Source organism: Pleurodeles waltl, chromosome 10 (assembly GCF_031143425.1).
Source record: "Pleurodeles waltl isolate 20211129_DDA chromosome 10, aPleWal1.hap1.20221129, whole genome shotgun sequence".
Taxonomy (NCBI): Eukaryota; Metazoa; Chordata; class Amphibia; order Caudata; family Salamandridae; genus Pleurodeles; species Pleurodeles waltl.
The window spans coordinates 1,034,854,792-1,034,878,224 of record NC_090449.1 but is presented as its reverse complement, the minus strand read 5'-3'; positions in this window follow the sequence as shown (position 1 = coordinate 1,034,878,224).

Below are 23,433 nucleotides of genomic sequence, written 5' to 3'. Positions count from 1 at the left end.
TCCCCCACAAGTTTTTGTGTTTGATGGTGTTCCCTTTTGAGTCTCTGAACCTGTTCAGATGCCAATGATGTAAGTAATCATTGTAGGACTGGACACACTAGTACAGATCACACACAGTCAATGTGGACTGTTTAGGATCCATATGCTTCAGTGGCAGAATCAGAGCCTTAAGCTCTGCAAGTTGTGCAGTGCAGTCCCCTAGGGTCTGAGTGTAGGCATGTTGAGGGTGGAATGTACCATTCCTCATTACTCCACTAACAGCTGTGCAAGCAGCGGAGTATTGGTGTTTTGTACTTACTTGCTGCTGGTTGTGCTGAACCATCGGTGCAAATGATTGTTCTATATTGATCAAGAGGCATGATGTTAGATGGCACAGGGTACTCAAGTTCCTATTGTATGAATTCTTGGGTCTGTAGTTTGGGGTTGAAAACATGATCGACATCAGTGGCGGTCAGGGAAGTTGCCCATTGATTCTAGCATGGATGCAATGTTTTTGCATTTGGAACACTAGCTTTGGTAACCGCCTCAATGGCTGGTACCGGGGTCATGACGATAATGAGTTTCCCTTGGACAAGTGGCCTCTCCTTAATGATAGCCATCTGTGCAGCAGTCAGTGTTTTTTTCTGTTGGTGCAAATTTTTGTTCTGCATTAGAGTACAACTGTGATTTGTATGCTTAGGGTACCATGTCACCGTCATTAACTATAAGCTAGGTGAATCTGATGGCACCAGGAATTATTCTGATTACCAAAATTTGTTTTGTTGTCACATGTGTGTGTAAGTGTTGTGCTTCTAGCATGTCTTGCTGTAAGTTTCTGAGTATACACGTATGTTCTGGTGTCGTGTTTGCTTACAAAATCTGGACAAATTAAATCATTAAGTAGTTTTATGCATTTTGCATAGTTAGGAATGAATGTTCTACTAAAATTAAAGAAACCCGGTAATTAATGCAGCTTCTTGATCGTGTTTGGCGGTTGAAGTTGAGCACACTTTTCTAGAAAGTGTGGGGCTAGGCTTTTGCCTTCATCAGATAATTTGTATCCTAATAATAGGACACTAAGAAAAGCAATTTGCATTTTCTTGAAATTGAATTTGTAGCCTTGGGCAGTGAATCCTAAAATTATGCGATCCACCAGGGCCAACTGTGCAATAAGGTTGTCTTCTGTAAGATAGGTGTCATCGACATAAGACAACGCCTCAGGATCAAGATCATGTAATATTAATGTTACATTGACAGAAAATACCCCAGGGCTGTTCTCATACCCTGTAGGCAAACGCAAAAACACACCTCTGAGAGCATAATGTTCTGGCTTTCGGGGGCTAGATTTTGGCAGAAAAAAACATTGGAAGTATCCAAGGTTTTTTTGTACTTTTTATTGCACTAAATTTTTTATAAGCGCTGTGATGTGTGCATTTTGTATTGCAAATGTGCATGTATGACTATTTAGATGTCTGTAATCTAAGATTTTTCTATATGAAGGGCCAGGTTTTGCTACAGGGAATAACAGGGTATTCATTGCAGACTCACAGGGTTTTATTACTTCCTGTGTAAGAATCTCTCTCACTGGATCTTTAGCTTCATGTTTAATTGGATATTGAGGCTAGATCTGTGGAGTAGATCTAATTGGTATTACATGGTAGGGGGAGTCTCTATCCCACCCTATGTGGTTGTGGTACTGCGCAGGAGCCTGTGCCAAAGCCCAATCAACAGCGTAGGCTTCCTTTACTACGTTTGGAACCAGGACTGAGAAAGAAGGCAAAATGGCAACTTCCCCTTGTGGGTGCACACAGACAAATTCAGGTGGCCAATCCTTTTCTGCCAATGAAATATCATAATTTAGCATTAATCTTCTCCAGAAGATTAATTTATTAGTTTGCTCTATGTCTCCCTCAATCTGAATATTTAATCTGTATACCCTGTCAGGTGAGGAGAGGCACCTGTCCACTGTTTCGACTTCAAGGAAGTCGTTAGTCGGGGTCACATCCAGAAGATCTATAAGACTCTGGCAACATTTTGAGACATCTGTTGCGCTGTCTAGCAAAGTCACTGCCCACGCCCTGTTCTTCAACAACGTTCTCAATATAAATAGCATCTTTAACCAGAATTGTTGACACCTTTTTCTTTACATTGGGGCTTTTGTTGTGGAAGTTTCTCTTCCTTTTTTGTGAAAGTCTCTGAGGATCGCTTTGAGTCCTTTTTTGGCTTCACTTAGTCGATTTGGTGCTCTGACAATCCTCCCTTGTCACTCCGTTTCTCTAGTGTGTCCTGGAAGGAATGAGAATGGTGAATATCAGTATATTGATATCTATCTAGTGTTTTTAAAGTTTCCCTATTTCTAAGGTTATATCCTTTTTCTGATGTCTCCGGTGGTGGAGATTCTCCTCTTGGCATTCTCCTTTCTTTATTTTGTTTTTGTTTATCCCAGCATTTTTAGAGCTCTTTTGGGCTTGCTTAGTCCCCTCCTAAGAGGAAGTATAATGTAGTTGAGGTTTAGTTGGTTTGTCCCCCACACTATCCCAACCTATACTAGTTTAAGTTTCAGAAATAACCTTTGGCAGCTCGTGTTCCTGGTTCCGCTGAGGAACCTCGCGGAGCCTCTAGTAAATTGCCAGTGCTGCTGTCTCCCCTTTAACAATGCTTAAAAACGCACATCAGTTTCATCCCCAAGTCCAGGGCCAGGGCTGCCCTGTGTTCATTTTGTATTGGTTTCAACACTTCTGGTAAATTCCCAAGTGAGGGAACCATTCCAAATGGCAAGCACATTGTGAGAATTCTATGTTTATCTTGGGGTCCCATACGGGGAAACACTGCTTCCAGCTGGTTTGTTTTTTGTGCAACGCAGAACGGAATCCTCTCCTGCTCAGTGGGCGCTTTTCCTATAATTGAATGGACAGCTTGTGGATTTATCCCTGTAACCGCCAATTGATTTATAGTTGGAGCAACCCTTGCTGGGGCGATATTTAAGGTCTGCATTCCTAATTGCAATAATTGACTACATATTCCTACTAACTCATTGGATAATGTGTGTACTTCAGCTACTGGTAGAGAGAAACAGCCTTTACAACGTGTCTTGAACTGCGCTGTGCATTTACAACGCAGCCCAAACCATGAATGCATCTTTACAACGCATTCCTTAACCATGCAAGTCATTACGACTTGCATTAGGGAAAGTGTTGTTGGACTGATGTTAGACACTAAGTCCAACATTTTCCCTACTGTGGTGCAGGCTGGAGTTGGAATAGTAAGTTATACTATTCCAAAGTCAAGAGGTTTTCCAAAGGAAAGGCGTTGTAATGACTTGCATGGCAAAAGGAATGCATTGTAGAAACGCATTCGTGGTTTGGGACACATTATTAAGTCAGGCGTGGTAAATGCCTGCGTTGTTTCGACGTACAACCACTGGTAGAGCTTGCAAATTGGGATGTGGTATGATATGTAGGTGGACAATGCTGGACCATCATTGCTTAAAGGACCTAACCTAACGCGGTGTATTAAATGTGGAAGGGTGCCATTAAACCAATCTTGGTGTTCTTGAAATTGAAGATATATTTCGAAATATAAATATGCTCTGTACCCCATTTGGGGGTCAATCATACACTGTCTTGACAGCTGTTGCCCCAACCCTTTTGGCTAGCTAGCAGCACCTCACCGAAAGTTGAAAGAAAAGGTGATTTGTGGAAGCCCGAAACATGACACTCTGTGGCTTCTCAGGGGAAGTCGTGGTCGACAAGTCTCATTTCTTTCTCTAGTTAGCAAAAGGTCTCATACACACACATAGGCCAAAGAAAGAGATGCAGGATGGTTTTTAATGTATTTATTGAAAAGAATGCAACCTACTATAAAATATAAGTGCTGCAATTATGAGGGCAATGAGACACAACAGGATTAGAATGGTGATGGCCAATAAGAAGAAAATAAACAGCCCCAACATATTGAAATAACATACATAGATTAATTATACCTAACCCATAACTCCTAAGCGAGAGCATGATGGTGATAGCCCAATCTGTTCATACTTAGTCCATGTGAAGAGCACCTACCCCCATTACCTGACAGATAGGGGTCTGCCTGCAGTCTCCTGAGCTGGTTGCAAAGACAGCAATGAAATGGCATGCAGCGTCGATGGAATCCTGACTGGAAATGACCTCCTTGTTGTCCCTTGGCCTGTACAGTGTTTTTATAAGAAACATATTTCTGTTCCATGAAAAGGCCTGACATGGGTATGTGTCTAAGTGTCAGTATGTTTCTGCGGTCTTGTGGCAACAATAATAACTGTTTTTGTCAGCCCTGGTGCAAAAGAACACAGTGAAATGTCGTGCACAGAGTAATGATAATCATCCCTTTGCGGAATCACAGAATTACAGCTGATTAGAAAATAAAGCCATCCCCACTGAAAGCAGGCTAACTAAAAATGAATAAAACTGAATAAGTGAAATCAGAGCCCATATGTAGGTGAAAAGGGTCTAAGCTAAGCTAAAATATGTGTGACTAAGCAGAATATAAAATGAACCCATTACACACTTTATCACCGATTAGCAGTGGTAAATTGCACTGAGTCCTAAGGCCAACAAACACTATTTAATAAAAAATTGGAGGGGTGAAGGCAAAACATTTTGGGGTGACTCTGAAGAGAGGGCCAAGCCCAACAATGTAAATGAGTTTTCTGATAGGGCATTCCCTTTAAAAAAATGAAAGACTTCACTTTGTCATGTGTGTTCAAGTGCTTTTATAGGCAAAAGAAGAAACACACCCACATTTGAAGCACCTGTCTGAACCTCATGCATGACACAGAGGGAAATAAGAATTTCCCAGAGCAGGAGCATCACCAAAGTTGTGGTTTCCCCACTTTAATAAACGTCGGGTGAATGGCAGTTCTGGATAGCACAAACGTACTCTGACCCCCATGCACAAGGTGAAAGTTCCATGTCCATCAGGGCCATTCAGTTTTTGCTTTCAAGATGCAAACGTCTTCTTTGGGAGTTTGGCCCATATTTATGAGAGCCTAGCACCATCTAATGACAAATTAGTGTCTTTTTTTAATGCTAATGTGGTGTTAGATGGCCAAAAATGCTGCACCAGATTTACAAAGTGGAGCAATGCTCACATTACGCCACTTTGTAACCCCTTGCACCACATTATGCCTGCGCCAGGAATAATGTATGCGGGGGGGAATTCCAGAATTGGAGGGGGTGTGAAAAAATGGCGCAAAGAATTCTAGGAGATTTCTCTGCATGATTTTTTCCAGCATTTTTAACACCTGGTCGGAGCCGGTGTTAAAAGGAGGCTCCCATTGGTTTCAATGGGCCTCTGGGTACTTTGCAGGATTAGCATCAACATTTTTGGTGTTAATCCTGCAAGGCGCCGAACTAGCATAAAAAGTTTTGATGCCAGTTCCCTAACTACCACCATGGTGCACCGTATATTAAATATGGCGCACACATGATGGCATTAGGGGGCGTTAACGGGCGCAAGAAAAGTGGCGCAACACTATGTGCAGCGCCACTTTTCAGAAATCTGCCCCTTTGTTTCTTGAAAACAAAACATCTTTGCTGAGTGACCACAACAAACATTAAGCTCACTTGGCAAAATTCAGGGGCATACTTATAAAGCCCTAGCACCACCTTGAGCCAAATTAACATCATTATTTTTTACGTTAATGTGATCCATTGAGGCCAAAATCACTGCGCCGTATTTACAGGGTGGCGCAATGCATGCCTTGCGCCACTATGTAACCCTTTGCACTACATTATGCCTGCACCAGGCATAATATATACAAAGGGGGCGTTCCCCCATTAGGGGAGACGGAAAAATGGCATAAGGAAATCTATGAGATTTTCTTGTGCCATTTTTTATAGCACTTTTAACGCCTGCTCAAGAGCAGGCATTAAAATGAGGCTTCCATTCTTTAGAATGGGGCCCTATGTACTCTGCAGGAGTAGCGGCAATATTTTGGTGCTACTTCTGCAGAGTACATCAATAGCGTCATGAGAAATTATGCTATTGCCCCCTACCCTGCGCCATGCAGCGCCGTATTTTTAATACAGCGCACACATGGTGGCAGTAGGGGGTTGCTAAGGGGCACAGGGAAAGTGGTGCTGCACTCTGTGCAGCGCCACTTTCCATAAATCTGCCCCTCAGTGCCTTCAGTGGAGCTAGCTTACCATTGGGTCTGTGAAAGGCACAGACATTCTGGCCTGTCTGGCAGAGATCTCTAAATTCAGTGAGCGGTTCTCCACCGGTGAAGAGGGGGCTATGTTCTCCGCTGTTATAAAATCACTCACCAGGACTGCACCAACAAGCCCGGAGGGGGAACAGCCATCATCCACAAAGAGACCAAACATTGCACCACCGACAACACCACCACTCCCATGGAACATCTCAACTTTGAGCTCCACATGGACGACAAAACAACCATCTGAGGCACCCTTGTATACGGACCTCCAGGCCCGGTTTCCAGCATCTGCAACACTATTGCATACTTTATTGCACCCCTAGCCTTACACTCCAAGGACTACGTCTTCCTCTGCAACCTAAATTTCCACATCGACTACCCAACAACAACAACAACGCATGCCTCCTCGACAGTATGAGCAGCTTTGGATTGACCCAGATCATCCATGACCCTACACACAACGTAGGACACACGCTGGGCTCCATTTTCACCCCCATCAACCGTATCAAATACGCCATGTTACAGAACTCACATGGAAAGATCACTCTATAGTTCACTTCAGCATCTCCAGCCCCAGCAACTCCACCCCCAAGATGACCAGCACCCCCCATCAGATGTGGAACAAAATCTCAGTGACCAGCTGAGCAGACACCCTCAACACCTCAAATCCTGGTAGCAACACCAACCTTGAACAGGGAGTGAAAAACTTCAACACCTGGATTACCAGTTGCACCAACAGAATAGTCCCCATCAAGAGCAACATCCAGAGAAAATCCTCCAAAAAGGTCAGCTTGTGCACCTAAGAAGTCAGAACAGCGAAACGAGACAGCAAACAGCTAAACAGGAGATGACGTGCCAGCAAGAATACCTCCAACAGAGGAGCCTTCAAGGCCTCGCTCAATCTGTACTACCGCATGGTAGGGCAACAAAGAAGACAGCCCTTTCCACATGCATCGAAACCAGCACCAACAACAACAGGGAACTTTTCAACAACATTAAGGAATTCTGCAACCTGGCTACCAGAGCAAACAACATCACACCCTCAGTGGAGCTGTGTGACAACTTTGCCCACTTCTTCCACGACAAGATTGCGACCATATTCAGAAACTTCGAACCCCAACCCACACCTATGGACTTCCTCAACAGATATGCCACCCCTATGATCGACACAAACCACATACTGCCCACCTGGAATATCCTCTCCTCCCAGGACATCACCTCCACCATGAAATCCATCTACTTGGGGCTCCCACGGACCCATGGCTGCACTACATCTTCAACTTTGGAAACCAAAGGATCAGCCAGGAACTCACCACCCTGTTCAACACCTCTATCAACAGTGCAACATTTCCCTATGCCTGGAAACAAGCCAAAGCTAGACCACTACTCAAAAAACCCTCTGCCAAACCCTCCGAACCCAAGAACTACTGGCCAATCTCCCTGCGAAGGTCTTGGAAAAGATTATCAACAAGCAACTTATGACATACCCGGAGCATGCCTGGAGCAGAACCAACTATTCGATGCCTCGCAATCCGGCTTCTGCAGCAATCACAGCATAGAAACTGCCCTGATCACAGCCACCGATGACATCCAAACTCTCTTCGACCGCAGACAAACAGCAGCTTTGATCCTCCTCGAACTCTCAGCAGCCTTCAACACCATATCCTACCATAGGCTGATCGAAAGACTCCACCACATTGGCATCCAAGGGGACGTGCTCAAATGGATCATCTCCTTCCAAACAGGAAGAACCCAGAAGACCTACCTCCCACCTTTCATCTCTGAACCAAAGGAGGTAACCTGCGGTGTCCCTCAGGGCTCATCCCTCAACCCCACGCTCTTCATCGCATATATGACCCACTGGCCAACATCGTCTCAAAATTACTTTCTAAGCAGATGACACCCAACTCTTCCTCTCACTCACGACAACCCTTTCACCAACGAAAACAGATTCCATAGACGCATGGCAAGTATTGCTGATTGGATGAACTGCCTGCAGCTGAACAAAGACAAGATGGAAGTACTGATCTTTGGCAACAGCAGCAATGCATGGAACGACTCCTGGAGGCCATCAAACACCCATTCCCTCTGACCATGCCAGAAACCTCAGAATCATAATGAAATTACCGATCAAAGTCATCTCTTCCGCCTGCTTCTTCACTTTGAGCATGCTACATAAGATATTCAAGTAGCTACCTCTACACACGACACAAACCCTGACACAGGCCCTCATCACCATCTGACTGGACTGTGGCAACGCCCTCTATGTAGGGATCGCTGCGCACCTCCTACAGAGACTTCAGACCACACAGAGCGCCACAGCCAGACTCATCTTCGGCCTTCCCCGACGAACCCACATCACACCCCAGCTCAGGCAACTCCACTGGCTCCCTGTACAGAAGAGATGCCAATTTAAGCTTCTGACCCATGCACACAAGGCTCTACACAACCAATGACCCACATTCATTAACCACCACCTGAACTTCCACCAACTGTCGAGAAGACAATGCTCTGCCTCCCTTTTACTTGCCCATACTCCTCGCATCTAATGAAGCAGAAGTGGAGGATGCTCATTCTCTCACGTTGCAGCAAAATCCTGGAACGGCCTCCCCACACACTTCCGAACCATCCCCTCACTTCTGGAATTCTGATTGGCCCTCAAGACCTGGCTCTAGGACCTGCAAGCACCTGGATACCCTATCGGGTGATTAGCCACGCTTTATAAATCCTGAAAACAAAATGTGGGAGACTGGTGGGCTGTCCACAAAGGCCCAAATCAGAAGGCTAATCTCATCCTACATGGAGTTCTCTATAAACACACACAGATCCAACAAAGCTGAATGAAGACCCAACCTCTAAATTACTGGAAGCACTTTTGAGCCTCCTCAGGAGTAGGAAGCACCAGAGAAATGTAAAATTGAACTGGAATCTGAGATATTTCAACACTTTTGTTGCATGAAAACAAATGATGTATTTGTGTGTGTAAATGTGCACATGCCCAGACCACAAGCGATGCAAGTGGAAACAGCATGAGGATCTTACACTGCTTTGCTGGGCATGGATGGGGTAACCGTTCATAAAAAGAGAAGCTCCACTTTGCTGGATCATCAGTGTTTTCAGAATGCTCTTGCTGAGTTTGTTCCCCTATACCAGTCACATCCTTTTGGTTGTGCAGGGCAAGCATTCACGTTGGATAAAAAGGATGATATCAAGGACAACGCAGGTGACCCCTTAATAAAATATACTCAAATTATTTTGTGTTATGCTTACATACAGTCACGAAGAGATATACTAGTAACTACACATATTATCATGGTGTTACCGTTAAATCAGATATGAATGTTGTCTTTTTTGCCTGAAGCTCCCCATAGTGATGTAGTAGCTGGAAACATCACAGCACTTTAGCAGACCCAGAAGCCACAATGCCACTTTGTAAAGTGTATTTTTCAGTAAGCTTTGGGTTCAAGCCTGGAAAAATAGAGTCAGTATTTGTAGATATGAATGATGTCTCCATTCCAAGGCTGCACTCTGCTTCCTTGAGGGGAAGAACCTAACACCTGCATGCTGTCTAAGTTTCTGCTGAGAACAAGTTTCAAATATGTGGTGATACTTCATTGACATGTACAGAGAGAAGTTGTATATATATATTATGGCACTTTGACATGTTTTGTCACACATAGCTCCAACTGACCATTTTCAAGTTAGACCCCTGGTCGGTTAAAATTACTATTGCCTTTTGATCTTTTTATTTGCTGCCTGCTATTGTGTATTAAATGCTGGTTGGTCATTAGGTCTCCAGATGTGTTGTGTTTTATTTTTGATGGATAGTGCATTTTTATGGTGAGAACTGCCTCCATGAAGAGAAGCAGGGGGATGCTGGAGAGAATACCAAATGAGGACCACAAACACCAGGGGTAAAGGAGAAGATTTTCCAGGCGAGATGGAGATACTTATATTGTTTGTAGCTAATGTCTTGTTGAAACGGTGAACACAAGTGTCGTCAGGGTAGAAGATGATGAGGCAAAAGAAGAGAAATTTGGTTTGGCAGACAGACTGCGAGGAAATATAAGTTTGAGCATGGCCCCATGGTATAGAGTGAAAAGGCTCCAGAAAAAGTGCAGTAAGGAAAGAAAGGCCTGAGTGCCAGGGCCCAAAGCACAGATCCTTGAAGGATGAAAGAATGAGAGAAGAAGACCCTCTGATCAGGCTGCACAACACCTTCATAGGCATCCCCCGGTGTATACTAAAGGTTTGTAGAATGCAAGGTGATCTCTGGGTGCGATGGTAATACCTTTCCTTTCCCCACCTCCATGAGACATGTTAGAAGAAATAATAACTGAAGAGAACTCTATCCTGTTTTCCTTTTGCTTCCCTACCACCCTCAAGGGGATGAGCTGTGAGCACAAGGCTTGCAGACCCTTATACCTTCTACCCAGTACCCACATGTGAGAGTGCAATATGGAATCACGATGGCGGCTAGACAGTCCAAACATAGCAAGCCCCTACCAAAAAGGGATTCTTGTCCATACTATCAAAAATATGATAAATGCACATGCAAATGCTTAAAGAAGTGAGTGGGACTTACTAATGAGTATGTTTATACTTTTTTAGTGCCGCATTTGCGTCGCTTTTTAATGCAAAAGCGGCGCAAGTTACAAAATACAATCATATTTTGTAAGTTAGCGCTGCTTTTGTGTCAAAAGATGACGCAAATGCGGAGCATGGTACAGTTGACAGAGATGAGATAATCTGCAGAATAGGCTGAAGGAACCCAAGAATTAAATAGATGCTGAACAATGTCCACTCTGTATCCAGTGGCATGAGGAAATACACATGCACAAGCATGATGTCCATTTCCATAGTATAAAAGATAATCTGGAGAAGTTAAGCTATCAAATTACCTACCTAAAGGATAAGGTCAAGATTTGTGATCCAACTACTCTGTGTCCCCCTACCTATTGCCACAGATAACTGAACCACAAGAGAAGAAAGAAAGCAAGGATACAAGGGAGGAGGATTTGTTGGACATATTCCCTGTGCCAGCCAATGCAGCTGGGTGCACAGCTGGAGTTGCATATAGAAACGAAGCAATGCCTGAAGGAATGACAATGGCTGGAGCACAAGGAGGTATGGGCTCATCAGCCCAGGTACAGCTTGGTTCTAGTGACACAGTGTGCACGGGACCCACATCTGGGCATATATGTCCAACATAGAGTGACACAATAAGTATACAAAACAGTGACGGAAGGAATGCTTGAATTAATCTCAGCCACTGCACACTGTGTCACTGGAACCAAGCTGTACCCGGCTGATGAGCCCATAACTAGGGCTCACCATCCCTATCGAGACCAATCAGGACTGATTTGCATTTAGCTGGTCCAAACTGCAGTGGCACGGTGTGCAGAATAAAAATGGATTGGGATGCAGGCCGAGTGATTTCCAGTGGCTGAGATTAATTCAAGCATTCTATCCATCACTCTTTTGTGTACAGGTTGTACCAAGAAGCAAACTACACTGGTAGCATGATACCTGCCTCTGCAACCATTGATATGACCCCTTCTTTCGTTCTATAGCCAAAAGTTATTGCCAGTCCTGTGCTACCTGCCTCTCATTCAAGATAGCAAAGGACTAAGGTCACCCCACTGCTCACCTATCCCCAATTGTGCACCTTTGTACACATCCATGTTGATTTCATACAAGTTCCTAAATGTGCAAACTATTCTTAGGTGTTTATTGTGGTTTGTATAATCAGAGGATGGGTGGAAGCATAGCCCTGTGTTGTCACTGTAGCTAAGTGATTACTTACAGATGTTATACCTTAGTTCAGAATCCCAGAAGCCAGATTAGGAGTGACCAGGGAGCACACACTGTCTCTGCAGTGACAGCTTGTCAGGAATTAGGATCAGATGAACACGTCCGCTGTGTCTATCACCCAGAGTCAGAGGGTAAAATGAAAACAAAAGTACTAGCACCCTGAAAAATAAGGTAACACAGATATGTTCAGAGACACAGTTAAAATGACCCAATCCTTTGCAAGTAGCCTTATGGCCTTTGAGAGCAATCCCTTCCCAGAAGACTAAGTTAAGCCCATCTGAGATAATCGTGGGCTGACCCATGATACTTCTCTCAAACACATCTGTGTTACCTGAAAAACTAGATCTGTAGTTGAATGAATATGCTGTGAAGAAAGCTGAGATGTCTCTACACTTTCCATTCTCAGGTGTGAGATAGCTTACCTCAATGACTGACTGAGGTTTACCATTCCTTCCTGTCCAGCAAATGGGTGTATGAGCTAGTGTGTCAAAAGAAGACTGCCTTACAGCCCCACTGACAATGTCCTTACCACATCTTGATCATCACAAACGCTGCTGTAAATTGTTGAGGCCTGGTGACTTGATCCATTCTTCCCACAGCAAGTAAGTTGGTCCTCCTAGAGACAGTGGTGCTCCTGAAGATTACCCAAGACCTGGGACGGAACCAAGGCATTTGCTGACCCACAAAATAAAATAAATATCAACAAGAAAACTTAAACAAATAAAATAACATTTGAAAATAATGCATTTAATAGTCAATTACATATTTATTTAACAATAACTGACATTAAGTGAATTCATTATAATTTAATAACTTCCCACCCTATTCCCCAACAAACCCAGCAACCCACAACAGCATTATAAAATTACTAATTAAACTAAAATAATTCGTTTTAAAAATTACAAACTATGTTTGAATGAATAACATATATTAATAATACTAGCAGTTTAGAATTAACAATAATAAAAACAGTATTTATTACAACTATCTTAAAGTAAGCAATATTAAATTCAACAATATTCTTAGAAACAATGCTATAAACAAAAAAAAATGATATTGTTACCTTAGATATTCTGTTCCACGATATTTTGATAGTCACAATATTTTTGACACAATATTCATGTCACACAATATTGTTGATCAAATATCTTGGTCATTTACCCTACTCATTGTTACTGCCTCTGACCATAGTAAGCAGGGTCCTTCTGGATACCAGATTTCTTTGTGGGCGTGAACTACTATTTTCATCACCTCTCTGAGCACCTGGCTGGTGGCAGGGTACATCCTTGTGATGAAATAGTAAATTATTCCCACTTTGTCCTGAAGCTCCCATCTGACAAAACTGCTTCCCAGCTTACAAGGATAAGTATTTTGTGATGAAGCCGAAAAGTACAGGCAAACCTACAACTTTTCCTCTTGCCAATTTGTACACATGTCAGTTGATGTAGGAGATAATATTCCTTTGATTAGCGTGCCAAGCAGTTTTAATGACACTTTCCTGCAGCTTTTGCATCTGAGCATAGTCTGACTGAATGTCCTGGAATCTCCCCTTTCCATAACCCTGAAAAGTTCAACAATCCCTTTGTTTGTAAAATGCCAGATGTGACTAATTTCACACTGACAGCAAAAATGTATTTGCAAGCACAGCAGAACACGTCTCCACCATGTTTGTATGACACAGTAAATGTGATTTAACAGTAGCTCACCTCCTTTCAGTACAGCCTTCCTCGTGGACTGTTGTTTCTTAAGCATCACTTTTCATTTATGGATCAAAGGCTTAACCTTGGCTGCCTTTAGATTGGAATGAAACTTGCCACCCTGGTATTCCCATAGGACATTTTGATGATCATACACTGGAACAGAAAAAAGGGTTGGAGGGCTGTATCAACTATCTCCACGTGTTTCCGTTCTAATTCCCATGTATGGTATGACTGTGGTTTTAGATGGCTTAAGAAGAAATCGAGAGATCTTGTAATGTTATGTCATGTGTACCTTTAAGGTGAGCATCTCACCTGGGAGGGTAGCCTGGCGCTGGGGAGAAGTACGAGGGAAGCAGCCCTGGCTGGGTCCTATGTGAAGACCTACATTTTTAGTTGATTCCTGAATTCAAGAACTGAGCTGGCAGCCCACATGTGAAGGGGGAGTTTTCCCCCTTTATGACTTAGGAGCCAGGGACAAGAAGGCATGATTGATGGCTCTAGCTGTTCAAATTGAGGTTACAGTGACAATCAGATGGTTGGTTGAGTGGGGTGTCTAGTTGGGGTATGGCATCTGATGTGTCTGTTCATATGAGTGGGACCTAGATTGCACAGTGCTTTGTATGTGTCTGTGAGTAATTTGAAAAGTGCATGCTTGTCTATGTGGAACCAGTGGAGGTCTCTCAGGTGAGTGGACATGAGGGTGTGACAGGGAAGGGAGTGTGAGCCTAGCTGCTGCATTCTAGATGATATGGAGCTGCTAGGTGAATTGGACAGAGATTCCGACTTAGAGTGTGTATCTGTTGTTTAGCTTGCTGACGATGAGTGCCTGGGTGATTGTTCAGCAGGTGTTGAGAGGAAGCCACCTGAAAATCTTCCTGAGGGTCTTGATGGCATGGAAGCAGGAAGGAAATCTTAGAAGGACAGCAAGTTCTACTGTGATAGCTTTAGGTTTACTCTCTGATCAACTAGATACTCATGCCAAAATGATGATCCAAAGCAGAATGCCTGTAAACTTCCTTTTTGTTGCCAAAAGGGGGTCTGCACAATTGTAGGGACTGAATGTTGCACTCACCTTCCCAAACGTCGGTTAGCATGCACAAACTGATAAATAATATAAAGGAGATTGTGAAGAAATTACATGTGAAAAATTGGCTGTGACAAGAGTCTAAATGGCATCTTTGCATGGTTGGGGGAATAGGTCATCTCTTGGGACTTTACAAATATTCAAGCCATCATTGGTATTGTCCTGATTGTTGGTGACATTTATGTTGCTTTTAGATTGATTATGTGCATCACCAGTGTGTTGTGGGTTCAGCTTTTAGCACCTAACTTGGGCACCCATATTTAAGCCTTTAGACCCAAAGCCTGTGCCTTTTATGGCATGTGCAAATTTTATTTTATTTTATATTTTTTTTATATTTTAGCTTGGCTTGCTTTTAGCAGGGATGTTTTATTTTCCAATCAGCTGCTTTTCTGTGAAAGCATTGTTGTCAGTTCCTTTGCACGACATTTCATCCTGTGCCTTTGCTCAAAGCTGTACATGATAGTTTATCTAGTGTTGCCAGCCCAAGAGAACAGAGCCAACTTTCTAAACCTAGACATATTATCACATCAGGCCTGTTTCTCAAACAAAACACATTTTCTATTAAAAACACCACAAAGGCCGACAGAGGTTAGAGAGGACATTCCGGCCAGAGACGCCATCTTATACTGTGTGCCACTTCATTGCAGCTTTGCTGATCTTGACCTTATCCTTCCAGCCAACCGGGAGGACTGCTAAGCAGACCAACAGGCAAGACCCTACCTATCTCTCAGATATGGGGCCTGGGCTCGATCCATAAGACACGGACAGGCAGAAAGGGCTATCACTATAATGCTTTCATGTCAGATGCTAGAAGTGTAGGTAGGAATTCTTAGACACATGTTTATTCCAAGATGTTGGGACTGTTTATCTGTTTTTCTCTAAAGGTTACAATCATCTCTGTGTTATGTTTCATCCTCCTAATAATTGCAGCTCATGTATTTTATCATAGAATGCAGTCATTTCAATAAATATATTGAAACCTGCTTGCATCACGTTCTCTGCCCTTTGATATGTGAGACGTGTGCAAATGAAAGAAAAGGGCAAGATCTGTCAACCACAACATCCCTGAGCGGCCAGAGCGCCATGTTTTCTAGAGTGCCACAAAACACCTTTACTTTTCAGATTTTGGTGAGGTTCTGCTAGCTAGACGAAGAGGTCAGACTGACAGCATCCAGCCAGTGAGGGACAAACTCAATCACCCACAATGGTGCTGCTGCTGCCCGAACCCCAGCAGTCTTACCTTCAGGGTAAGAGCTCTACAACATGGTGCCAAAAGCATTGGTTAGGTACTAATTTAACAGGACTCCTGACTATCTCTTTTGCATGCTAAAGATACCCTAATTACTGTTATATGGAGACATCCTTGCTATTAGGGAAAATCCTCCTCAGCTAAATAGGTAGTTCCTATCTTAGATTGTAGGTTGCTCAAGCTTGAACCTTAAAAGAATTCCCCTGTTGGTGTTCCCAACTCTGATCCCTGTCTTTTGATATGGCAAATGCACAACCAGTAAATATCACAGAAAACTGTAGACAACTAATAACACAGTATCAACTAGCTGAGGTACTAACGGATGAGGGTGGGGATGTTACGTTAGTGATAGAGACACACAATTTGTACAGAAAAGACTACTCATGGGTCACCTTTCCTGCATGTAATGCAGACACAAATACATTTCATACATACACAATAGCAAATGTACCCTAATGGTACAGAGCTTATCAACACTTAGTGAACCTCTAACCTTTTAAGAACATCAAAATTTGTTCAATGGCGACCTTTCACATGTAATACAAAATGTTAGCTTAGGTCCCTTAAGCAATGATGGACCTACATGGCCAGTATTGGCTACATACACACCACATCCTAATGTACAAACAATGCAAGTAGCAGAAGTGCGTACTTTATACCACAATCTTATTGATATCTATAGATGCTAAACAGAATTCGTAATGCAAAATTTAAACACCGCCACAGTGAGGGCCGCTCCAGCTATGAATCATTTGGCTGTAACAGGAATAAATCCACAGACTGTCCACACAATGATGGGTAAAACACCCATTCAAAGAGAGAAGATTCTGTTCTAGATTGCACAAAAAACAAACCAGCTGGAAACAGTGTTCCCCCATACTGGACCCCAAGATAAACATAGAATTCTCACAATGTGCTTGCCTTTTGTTCCTCTAAAGAGGTTTGTGCCACTTGGGGTTCAGTCTTTACTGCAATCTATACCACTATGCATGTTACACCGACACTTGTGAATCTTCGTAAGTGTTAAAACAAATTCAATAAGAACACAGGGCAGCCACTGCCCTGGACTTGGGAATGAATTTGATGTGCAACTTTGACACAGTGTCCTCAATTATTTTAAGTAATATTAAAGGGGAAGCAGTAGCTTTGGAAATTCCCCAGCAGCCTGGCATATTCCTCAACAGGATCAGGAATGTGAGCTGCCAAAGATTACTTCCGAAACTTATATTAGTATAGGTTGGGATGGTCTTGGGGCCAGACCAAATAAACCACAATTAAAAAGTAATTCTGGTAAGGACATTACCAAACAAGTATAAGAGGACTCTAAAAAACACTGGTATAAAACAAAATCTGATAAAGATAAATAAGAACAAAGAGGAAAATCTGTGCATTCAGAGACTTCAGAAAAGCGTTACAACCTTAGAAATAGAGAAACTTTAAAAACTCCTAACAGATATCAGTATAGGCATACTTGCCCATGTCGTTCCTTCTAGGATTCACCAGATAAACAAACTGGGAGCGGAGGATGGTCAGAACACTGAAAAGAGTACATGAATCAGAGAAAGGAGTAACAACGGTCATCAAAGACTTCAGTGAAAAAGGAAGAGAAACTTCTACAGCAAAAGCCTCAATTGAAAAAGAAAAAGCTTGTGGCTATTTTTTGGTAAACATTCCACACATACTGAGAACACTACTGAAGAATGGGACATGGGCAGTGAATCTGCTAGACAGCACTATAGAGGTCATGATAGAACTTCTAGATCTTCTGAATATGACTGCAACCAGCGACTTTTTTGAAGTTGACCCAAAGGACAGGCATGTTTTCCCTCCCAATAGGGTATACAAACTGAGAATTCAGATTGAGGGAGTCATCGAGCGCACTATTAAAGTAATCCTGAAGAAGATTAACACTAAATCCTGACATATTATTGTCAGAAAAGGATTGGTCACATGACTTTATCCCCACTCTCCCACAGGGGAAGATTTAATTCTGCCTTCTTTCTCAGTCCTAGTTCCGGACACAGTAAAAGAAGCTTACACCACAGAATGGGCATTGGAGCAAACGCCAGCGCTGTACTGCAACCATGTAGGGTTGGATTCTTCATACCACATTATTCCACTAAGATCCACACCACAGATCCAACCTCAGTATCCTATTAAACATGAGGCTAAAGCAACAGTGAGAGAAATTCTCTCACAACTTGAGTACCAGGGAGTAAATGAACCCTGTGTCTCTGCAATAAATAACCCTTTGTTTCCCATACCAAAACCAGACCATTCATGTAGAATAGTCTTAGATTCCAGACACGTAAACAGTCATACATGCACATTTGGAATACAAAATTCACAGAGCACATCACTAATGAACAACATTGTGCTAAAAAAAATAGAAAAGAACCTTGGAAATTTCCAATGTTTTTTCAAAATCTTGCATCTGAAAGTAGGGACTTAAGCGCCTTCATAGCGTTCGGCTGTCAAAGAACATTTTGCTGTTTATCCCAGGGGTATAAGATCAGTCTACGATTGTTCTTGGCTCGTGGAACATCAATACTACATGATATTGATTCTGAGACATTGTCTTATTTAGTTGCCTTCTATCTCACAGATGACAACCTCAACACACAGTTAGCCAGGGTAGATCCCATTGTTTTGGGATTCGGAACACAGGGCTACAAATTCAATTTCAAGATGACAAAAATTGCTTTTATGAGTGTCCTAATCTTAGGATATAAATTATCAGATGAGGGTAAAAGCTTGGCTCCTCAATTTTTAGAGAAATGCACACAACTCCTACCTCCCAATTCTATCAAGAAAGTACATTCATTGCTGGGGTTCTTCAGTTCTGGCAGAACCTACATTCCTAAAAGTTGCACCTGGCCCTTTTTCCTCCTAATTTTTCTGACCAGTTTTTGTTGGCATTAGGACTCTGGGCATTTTACCACTGCTAAACAGTGCTAAAGTGCATATGCTCTCTGTGTAAATTGTAGTATTGATTGGATTATCCATGATTGGCATATTCGATTTACTGGTTAGTCCCTAGTAAAGTACAGTAGAGGTGCCCAGGGCCTGTAAGTCAAATACTTCTAGTGGGCCTGCAGTACTGATTGTTCCACCCACATAAGTAGCCCTGTAAACGTGTCTCAGACCTGCTACCGCAGTGCCTGTGTGTGCAGTTTTAAACTGCCAATTCAACCTGGCAAGGGTACCCACTTTCCAGGCCCAAACCTTCCTTTTTGGTACATGTAAGGCACCCCTAAGGTAAGCTCAGGTAGCCCCATGGGCAGGGTGCAGTGTATTTAAAAGGTAGGACATGTACTGGTGTGTTATACATGTCATAACAGTGAAATACTGCCAAACTCTGGTTTCACTGTTGCAAGGCCTATCTCCCTCATAGGTTAACATGGGAGCTGCCTTTAAATATCTTTAAAGGACAGAATCCATTTGAGGGCAGATAGAAATTTGGAGTTTGGGGTCTCTGAACTCACAATTGAAAAATACATATTTTAATAAAGTTGGTTTTTAGATTGTGAGTTTGAAAATGGCACTTTTAGACAGTAGATATTTTCTTGCTTAAACCATTTTGTGACTCGTCTTGTTTGCGGATTCCCCATCTGGGTTAGTTTGACAGTTGGGCTGCTGTGAATTCCCTCTAGACAGTGACACAAAGGGGTCTGGGGTGTAGCCTGCATATCCTGATGGGCCATCTGAGCTAGAGTGGATGGAGGAGTGGTCGCTTACACCTAAAAGGACTGGGAATGCCCTCACACAATGCAATCTACAACCCCCTGGTGTGCGTCTGGGGCCTGGCCTGGACCAGGAAAGATCTTGCAAACACTTGAGACTTTGCTTTGAAGTTTGCCAACTTCAAAGGCAGAACAGGGTATAAGAAGAAGATCCAAAACCCCAGACTTTTAGAATCTTTATGGAATCAAGAGGAACCTCTGCCAAGGAGTAGAGCTGAAGAGCTGGAGGAGGAGTGCTATCCCTTTGCTGTGTTGCTTTGCTGGACTGGCCTGCAGATGCTGCTTCTGCTTGAAAAGAGTGCAAAGGGTGAACTTTGCTGTGTGTCCTGCTTGAAAGAGTTCTCAAAGGGCTTGGAGTGGAGCTTGCCTACTGTTGGAAGTCTCAGGGACACCAAAAACTTCAGTTTCCTCGACCTGTAGCACTGGGAACTGCGTGTTTTGTGCTGTTCTAGAGGAGAAACCACTGCGACGCGGCTGGCCTGAACCGTGACCTGACGATGCCCCGCTTTGCACCATGACCCTGGTCTCACCAACACCGTAATCGAACGACTTCACCAAGCCGCTGCTCACACCTCCATCTGTGGGCTCCATACCCCAGCATCGCCTGCTCACACCACAACCTGGGCATCCCCGACAACGACGCTCCTGCTGACACCGGCGCCGCTGCCTGCACCGTGGCCTGTGGACATCGCTTATGAGGTACTAGAAGCAACATCCCATCTCACACTGCAGCCCCAGGCCAAAAGCATTGACTCCAATGTCATCACCAGACATCCTGCCTGCACCGTGGCCTGTGGACACCACTCGTGAAGGTCTTGAAGCACCGTCCTGTCCTGCACCGCTGGATTGGGACTACCGACAAAAGCCGTTCTGCAACGACGACACCGCTGCCTACACTGTGATCTGGTGACACCGCACAACCCCACTTCACACCGCAGCCCTGGTCTCACTGACAATGCTGTATGCCGTCACTGAGCCCCTGCCTGCACTGTGACCTGTGGGCACCGCACATTGCATCATCCTGCTTTGCACTGCAGCCCCGAAGCCATCCACATCAGCGCTCCTGACTTCATCAGCCTGGAGTTAGATACGCAAGGCGTGTCACTTCAAGGGCCCGACGGCTCACTCACAGACTCCAGCACCAACACCATGACGCCAGCAACGCCGCTCTCCGGAGCTCACTACGAGGATCATGATGTCCTGCAATTCCAAAGGTACTGTTTGCAGGTCTTCCTGACACCGTAGCTGGCCCACGAAGCGGCAGCCGGCCTAGGCTCTTGGTTTTGTTGATCACGACGCCATGATAGCCCCAGGTGGAGCTATTGACTTCAAGTAACAGTCATTTTGAGTAAAGCTTGCAGAATTCATATCTTTAACACTGTATGTTGGATTTTTATCGTTTTGGTCTTGTTTTACACAGATAAGTATTAGCTATTTGTCGAAAACTGGTGTGGTGTCCTTTTGTAGTGTTTTCACTTATTACTGTGTGTTATGTGCAAATGCTTTACACATTGCTTCTGAGATAAGCCTGACTGCTCGCGCCAAGCTACCAGGGGGTGAGCAGGGGTTATCTGAGCAGGTATCACTAAATATGAGTGTAAGGAAATGCCTCCTTGGCATGGTTACCCCCTGACTTTTTGCCTTTGCTGATGCTATGTTTTGAATTGAAAGTGTGCTGAGGCCTGCTAACCAGGCCCCAGCACCAGTGTTCTTTCCCTAACCTGTACTTTTGTTTTCACAATTGGCACACCCTGGCATCCAGGTAAGTCCCTTGTAACTGGTACCCCTGGTACCAAGGGCCCTGATGCCAGGGAAGGTCTCTAAGGGCTGCAGCATATCTTATGCCACCCTGGGGACCCCTCACTCAGCACAGACACACTGCTGGCCAGCTTGTGTGTGCTGGTGAAGACAAAACGAGTAAGTCGACATGGCACTCCCCTCAGAGTGCCATGCCAACCTCACACTTCCTATGCAGTATAGATAAGTCACCCCTCTAGCAGGCCTTACAGCCCTAAGGCAGGGTGCACTATACCATAGGTGAGGGCACCAGTGCATGAGCACTGTGCCCCTACAGTGTCTAAGCAAAACCTTAGACATTGTAAGTGCAGGGTAGCCATAAGAGTATATGGTCTGGGAGTCTGTCAAACACGGACTCCACAGCACCATAATGGCTACACTGAAAACTGGGAAGTTTGGTATCAAACTTCTCAGCACAATAAATGCACACTGATGCCAGTGTACATATTATTGTAAAATACACCCCAGAGGGCACCTTAGAGGTGCCCCCTGAAACCTTAACCAACTACCCGTGTAGGCTGACTGGTTCTAGCAGCCTGCCACACTCGAGACATGTTGCTGGCCACATGGGGAGAGTGCCTTTGTCACTCTGTGGCTAGTAACAAAGCCTGCACTGGGTGGAGATGCTATCACCTCCCCCAGGCAGGAGCTGTAACACCTGGAGGTGAGCCTCAAAGGCTCACCCCCTTTGTTCCAGCACCACAGGGCACTCCAGCTAGTGGAGTTGCCCGCCCCCTCCGGCCACGGCCCCACTTTTGGCGGAAAGGCCGGAGGAAATAATGAGAATAACAAGGAGGAGTCACTGGCCAGTCAGGACAGCCCCTAAGGTGTCCTGAGCTGAGGTGACTCTAACTTTTAGAAATCCTCCATCTTGCAGATGGAGGATTCCCCCTATAGGGATAGGAATGTGACCCCCTCCCCTTGGGAGGAGGCACAAAGAGGGTGTACCCACCCTCAGGGCTAGTAGCCATTGGCTACTAACCCCCCAGACCTAAACACGCCCTTAAATTTAGTATTTAAGGGCTCCCTGAATCTAGGAACTCAGATTCCTGCAACCTAAGAAGAAGAGGACTGCTGAGCTGACAAACCCTGCAGAGAAGACGGAGACACCAACTGCCTTGGCCCCAGCTCTACCGGCCTGTCTCCCCCCTTCGGAAGAAAACTGCTCCAGCGACGCTTTCCCCAGGACCAGCGACCTCTGAATCCTCAGAGGACTGCCCTGCTCTAAAAGTACCAAGAAACTCCCGAGAATAGCGGCCCTGTTCAACAAAGACTGCAACTTTGTTTCCAGAGGAGCAACTTTAAAGACCCCTGCAATTCCCGCCAGAAGCGTGAGACTTGCAACACTGCACCCGGCAACCCCGACTTGACTGGTGAAGAAACAACGCTACAGGGAGGACCCCCAGGCGACTCCAAGACTGTGAGTAACCAAAGTAGTCCCCCCTGAGCCCCCACAGCGACGCCTGCAGAGGGAATCCCGAGGCTCCCCCTGACCGCGACTGCCTGACTCTAAGATCCCGATGCCTGGAAAAGACCCTGCACCCGCAGCCCCCAGGACCTGAAGGATCGGAACTCAAGTGCAGGAGTGACCCTCAGGAGGCCCTCTCCCTTGCCCAGGTGGTGGCTACCCCGAGGAGCCCCCCCCCCTTGCCTGCCTGCACCGCTGAAGAGACCCCTTGGTCTCCCATTGATTCCTATTACAAACCCGATGCTTGTTTGCACACTGCACCCGGCCGCCCCCGCGCTGCTGAGGGTGTACTTTCTGTGTGGACTTGTGTCCCCCCCGGTGCCCTACAAAACCCACCTGGTCTGCCCTCCGAAGACGCGGGTACTTACCTGCTGGCAGACTGGAACCGGGCACCCCCTTCTCCATT